General features: G+C 28.9%; 1 long non-coding RNA gene across 1 annotated transcript; it reads right to left on the bottom strand.

Annotated features, from left to right (window-relative positions):
* Positions 1–3,016: 3,016 nt before the first annotated feature.
* On the bottom strand, positions 3,017–5,565 carry LOC146724808 (uncharacterized). Its single transcript, XR_014926317.1, has 4 exons — positions 5,482–5,565; positions 4,838–4,989; positions 4,497–4,648; positions 3,017–3,167 (listed from the first exon to the last, which is right to left on the bottom strand). It is a non-coding gene; the product is annotated as an uncharacterized LOC146724808 (long non-coding RNA).
* Positions 5,566–6,630: the final 1,065 nt, after the last annotated feature.

Raw genomic sequence — 6,630 nt, 5'->3', positions numbered from 1 at the left:
ATGTTGTCACTGCGCGACAAGGCGGGCGGGAATGTTTGAAACGCATAATAGAAACTACATGTAATAAAATATTATATCTTAAATAGAATATTCTAGAATATTCGCTTCCGATCGCAAGTCAACAGGCATATCGTTTTTATATGTTTTTTTTTTTGAAAACATATCGCGACATAAATTATCCTGTCGTACAAAAACACGCTCGAAATATAAACAATTAACGGTGTCGCAACCGTTCTGCCGAATAATTATATTTTATTGAGCATGCGCGGCTTCTCACGGGCGCCTCGTTTCGCCAATAATCATCGTGATCGCCAGCTCGCGCATGCTTTCTAACAGCCGTTGTTCTGTCAATTTTGACAGCGGCCAATTACGCGTAATACACTCAGGTCACCTCGCGCAACTTTAAAAAGACGCAAAATTATTGGCGCTTCCCGAAAAGGTGGGTCTTTTGCGGAAACCCATAAAAGAGAGCTCGCACCCGAAATCACAGCTTTATCGCTTTTCCGTCGTGAAAACATATCGCAAACCGCTTATCAGATACACCGCAAAAATTCGTTGACGACCGCCGCTATTCCGCACTTTGATTTTGATTCCGATTTCACTGTAACATAATTACAGTTTTGTAATAAGTTTGTTATAGTATTTTGTCAATACGTGTGCGATATTATTAAAGTCCTTGTTTTACAAAACAGGTGACTCATCCTTTCGTGCAGCGCGCTCCTTTGCTCAAGCAGCGCGTTCGTGAACAGTAACATATTTTTAACCTTTTCGATACACACATGGGTATTTCGTGTTCGATCGATTTCTATTTATTGAAATTTCTTACTAATGTACGGATCGTGAATCGGCCGAGAGTGCAAGAGTTTGGCGCACGAGGCGAAGCCGAGTGTGACAATTCGCACGTATATATATATATATAAAAGTAAGAAAGGAAACGGCTCAAAATTTAGAAAAATCACAAAACACGTGTTCGATCATTTCAAAGGCTACTTTTTTAAGGAGATTGGAGAAGTCGCTCAAAGGGGCTCTCCAAGGAGTACAAAGGAGATTAGTTCCCTAACTTTAAAATTTTAAATGGGACCCTCTATTTTTTATTGCATATTTTTATAGCTTGTCTTAAAAGCTTTTGAAAATACTATAATAAATTATTTTTTTATTAAAAATATTTTGAATTATAAAGCTTGAAAGTTGCAGTATTTTGACATAAATATAAAATATCTTGTAAAATATTTATTTTTCGATAATCTTATCTTAATATTTTTTTCAGAATAATAAAAGAAATCAGTTAGTGTAAAGAAAACTCTTAAAAAATACTATTTTTTTCTAAAAAGTCAAAAAAGTAAAAAAGGTGTTAAATTTGCGTTAAAAACTATATCTTTAAAATCTTACAAAAAGTAATATCTAAAAATTGCACTAAGCAAAAATAAAAATTTATAAAAATATTTTAATTTAAAAATGTTGCACAAAATAGTTGTTTTAATTTCCTACAAAAATAATAATATTTAAAAAATTACAATATTAAAACTTAATGATATTAAAACTTGCGACAAAACAATTAAAAGATTTATTTAAAAAATTTAGCACTTGCTAAATTTTAATTAAAATTACAATTAAAACTTAAATTGTTGTTTAATTTAATTACAATTGTTAAATTGTTGTTTAATTTATATTAATATATTTAAAAATTTTTATTTTTATGTAGCGCAATTTTTAGATATCATTATTTTTTGTAAGATTTTAAAAATATAGTTTTTAACACGAACTTAGCGACTTCTCCGACCTCCTTAAAAAAGTAGTCCCTTGAAACAATCGAACACATGTTTTGTAATTTTTCCAAATTTTGAGCCGTTTCCGAAATATAGAGGTAAGGCGAGACTTTATGGAAAATCTGTATACACACACACACACACACACACATATATATATATATATACATATATATACATACATACATACATACATACATACTACATATACACACATCAATAAAAAAATTACAGACAAGCGTAAAAGATGATTATTAAAAGTTATGCTTATTTCAGATTTGACTCAAATATAAATATACAGAATATATAGACTTCAAAAATATTTATAGAAAACATGCGTAACAAATTTTATTTAAACAATTTTAATATCAAACAGCATGTATATACATCTGGAGATGTTCGGAAAACGTTTCGAGTCCTATCATCCCAAGAACTCTTCGAGATGTCTTCTAACCATCTTTTTGATGTGCATAATGCTTAATATGCGACACGTAGCAAAAATTAAAATTGTTATAACTTAAAAAAATAAGTTAACCAGTTTAGAAGTCAGAAGTTTATCGTATATATATATATATACCTTCAGAATATCTTTTAGATACATATGTTGTATGAGAAAAAGATAATTTCCATTAATATTACAAGATTTTAACCTATTTTTACAAAAAGAAATAGCCTTGTTATACAGGGTGTCTTTTAATTGATGAAAAACCTGTTAATGGCAGATTCTTGAAATCATTCGGAAACGATTTTTCTTCAACGAAAATGTCGAGCGACATCATCATTTTTTATAAATTTCCAATTTTGTCATCAAATATGTTTGTAATTAAGCTTTAAATTATATAGTAAACTCTATTTAAAATTAATGAAAAAATATAGTTTTGATAATATTTTGAGTCCAAAAAGTTAACTTTGCGAAAAACACCTTTCTTCGCTTATAAATCTGAAATTAATATCTCGACATTTCTTTTCGCTGAGAAAAAGTTGTCTCCAAATGATCTCAAGAATTTATCAATAATAAGTTTTTCACAAATTACATTGTATATTAATAGTATATGATACATTATTTGACATTCTATGTCAAATTGGAATACAAAAATATACAAACATAAAAAAAATATATTTTTTAAATTATCTATAAACTCTATGTCATATTTGAGTCAAATAACTCTTTCATATATTTTTAATAAGCATTTTTTTTGACAAACGTGTACATAATTTAAAAATTTTTTCTTAATTAAACATACCTCGATTTTCTGTATAACAATCGTTGATATCGATGAGCAGAGACACTCTTATATATATCCTCTTTCTCACTAATCGTCGTATTAAACCGGGAAAACTTCAATATTCCGCGATCTGTTAAGGTCAAGGTTATGCACACACGGGGCACGAGAATATTTCCTATAAAGATCAATGTAATTAAACAAATAAAGTAATTGGATTTTTGTTAGTCGTACAAAAATTAATTATAATTCAATGATTAACTGGCCCATAAAAATGTATTTCTTTTATAATACCAACCCACACAACATGCATAAAAATGTGTGTGTGTGTTTCACTTGACATAGAATATTTCATATATACATGAAAAAAATTTCTTAGTAAAAACTGCTATGATATATGTAGCTGCAAAAATCATCAAGATTATTTTTTAAGGGCTATGTAAAGCTGTAAAAATTGCATAAATTAAGGTAATTTTTAGTTTTAAAAAGCACTTTACTTTAAAAATAGTCCTGATGGTCCCCAACTACTGCACACCATAATAATTTTTATTATAAAATATTTTCCGTGTTGTAATATATATTAACAAGATTTGTTTTGTTTTTAAAAATAGTTTAAAATTTTTGCAATTTTAATGAGTCTTTGTCATATAATGTGCGTATTTAAAAGACATTTAAAGGACCTTTCAAAGATTTTATGTGGCTCACATATATCTTTGGGATTTTCTGAACATCTTTTGGATATGCATACTGTGTGAATTTTCATAAAAATAGATAATATATACATATATTTGAAAGCAAAATAATATATACATATACGCATATTAGAAAACAGTCAATTATACAAAAATCATAATATAATACAGAGAACAATATTCAAATAAATATTACTTGTTTCAAATATATCATAAGTTTTTATATCCACAAGTATATCACAAATTCATCACAAGCATTAAAATTCATAATATATTCTGAATTCTATTAAGCGTAGTATTTTTATCAAAAATATTAAATTGAAACAAAAATATTTGGATGTCTTAGTACGTTAAGTAAATTTGATTTTTTTTATTATTTTTGAAAAGAAAATAAATTCTTTAAAGTGATAATAAAAATTTCTATTTGTAACAATTTTAAAGCTATTGTCAAGATTAAATTTTTGTTAACCCTCTGTTAAACGCAATGTACAAATAAGTAATTATTTTAATATACTATTCCATATTACTAATACTTCTATTTTTTATTTATTATAATATTTATTAATTTGTTTTTTGCTATTTTTTATATACTTTTATGCTAAGGTTAGCTAATAACGTTAAGGAAAATAGGAAAAAATTGATAATAAAGGACAAATATTGCTAATAAAGAGTTAAAGAAAACTATTATTTAAAAGAATTATTTATAAGAATGATATTAAACTGAGTAATCACATTTCTTGGCAAATAGTGTAATTTTTCTCTGTATATAGTGTGAAGATAGAAAATAGATTTAAGTTTTCTTTAATTGTACATACCTCGATTTTCTATATAACTATCGCTGATATTGATGAGCAGAGACTTTTTGTATTTATCCTTTTTCTCACTAATCGTCGTATTAAACCGGGAAAAATCCAATATTCCGCGGTTAAAATAAAGGTTATGTAGACACGTGGTACGAGGATTATTCCTATAAAAGAATAATATAATTAAATAAATAAAAAAACTGGATTTTCGTCAGCCGTACAAAAATTAATTAATTTAGCGATTGACTGGCCCATAAACTGAGTAATCACATTTTTTGGCAAATAGTGTAATTTTTCTCTGTATATAGTGTGAAGATAGAAAATAGTTTTAAGTTTTTGTTAATTGTACATACCTCGATTTTCTATATAACTATCGCTGATATTGATGAGCAGAGACTTTTTATATTTATCCTCTTTCTCACTAATCGTCGTATTAAACCGGGAAATATCCAATATTCCGCGGTTAAAATAAAGGTTATGTAGACACGTGGCACGAGGATTATTCCTATAAAAGAATAATATAATTAAATAAATAAAAAAACTGGATTTTCGTCGGCCGCACAAAAATTAATTAATTTAGCGATTGACTGATCCATAAAAACGCATTTCTTCCATAATATCAATCCACACAACATGCGTAACTCTAATCAAAAACCGTGAAAATATTTGCCACGTGTTATGCATGTCTTACAGACGTATTAGAGCCGTCTTTAATACGTCTTGAAGACATGCATAACACGTGGCATAAAATATTTCCACGGTTTTCGATTAGAGTTACGCATTTAATATACCACAAAAATATTTTTATACATGTATAATATAATAGATAATTATATGTATTATTTGGGGTTACGTTCCAAAACGTACTCTCCAAGATAATTTTTTTCAATGCAATGCAAGAGAGAGTAACGTATATTATTGCATAAAATTTTCTTTGTTGAGTTGTGGAACGTAAACATGGTAAGAGAAAATACGTATTTTTTTCACAATGACTTACCTCAATTCAACGTGAATAAGCTATTATAATAATAGCCAAGTTTTTTCTTCACTCTCCACTATGCACAAATAATATCGTCGATCACTTACAAAATCTGTACAAACCGTCCACCATGTATTCGTAAAAACAAGTGAACACGAGATCGGAAGATGAACAACACACTGCTAGAAGAAATGGCGCGACCGCGCTGGCGCCGGCGCCTGCGTCAGCGTCAGCGCCAGCGCCGACGCCAGCGCATACTACGAATGCTTTCGGAGACGCTAAACAGCGTCGGTCTATCTTCATTTAATTTTTAGTGAGTGACAAAGATAAAATGATGCTATCAGCGCTAATAGCGTCTCCCCGAACGCAGCCTACGGCAAGCACCCGTGTCCGTGTTATCTCGGTGCTAGCCATAGACTTATATGAATAGAATTTTTTTTCTTAAATATATATATTCGTAATATTAGTCGTACCAATTTCATCCCATTCACTTCAAAATAATATAAATAATAACAAATAAAAATAGGTGAGAGGTGAGAGGACAAGGACTTAAATTCGATAACTGAGTCGAGTCAAAAAGATGATATTACTAAAAATGTTTCTTTTTTATAAAATATTATAAAATATTATATTTAATACTTATTATATGGTTTAGACGTCTTATGGCTGTCTACAAGATATATCAGTAAGACACCTTGATCTGCTCAAAAGTTAATACAGGATGATGAGTATCTTGTCATTGAGAATATCTTGTCAAAAATGCATAGGCGATCAAATCGCACTTTCTATAATAAGCCCATTTTACAATAACAATATAAGCAATACAGGTAAGGAATATAAGAAATAATAAGATATATGATTCTTACTTATTTCTTACTTATTACTCTATACCGCTTACTGCCATTGTAAAAATAACTTAATATATTTTATAGATATATTAATGGACAAATTTGAAAGCAATATTATCTTTCATAAACGTCTCGTTAGGGTGCCGTCACATGCGGCGTAATTTGCGTAAGCGTAACTTGCGCCGACCAATTTAATCACATCGTCTCATTTAAATATTACTTTCCGCTTATATTAAAATGATACGATGCGATTGGTCAGCGCAAGTTATGCCGTATGTAATGATACTCTTACTTTTTCTTGTTCACATATTTCTTAGAC

This window comes from Nylanderia fulva, unplaced genomic scaffold (assembly GCF_048542155.1).
Source record: "Nylanderia fulva isolate GAGA-0341 unplaced genomic scaffold, ASM4854215v1 Scaffold1153, whole genome shotgun sequence".
NCBI classification, from domain to species: domain Eukaryota; kingdom Metazoa; phylum Arthropoda; class Insecta; order Hymenoptera; family Formicidae; genus Nylanderia; species Nylanderia fulva.
The sequence above is the reverse complement of the archived record's forward strand: the minus strand, read 5'-3'. Positions and strand labels throughout refer to the sequence as shown.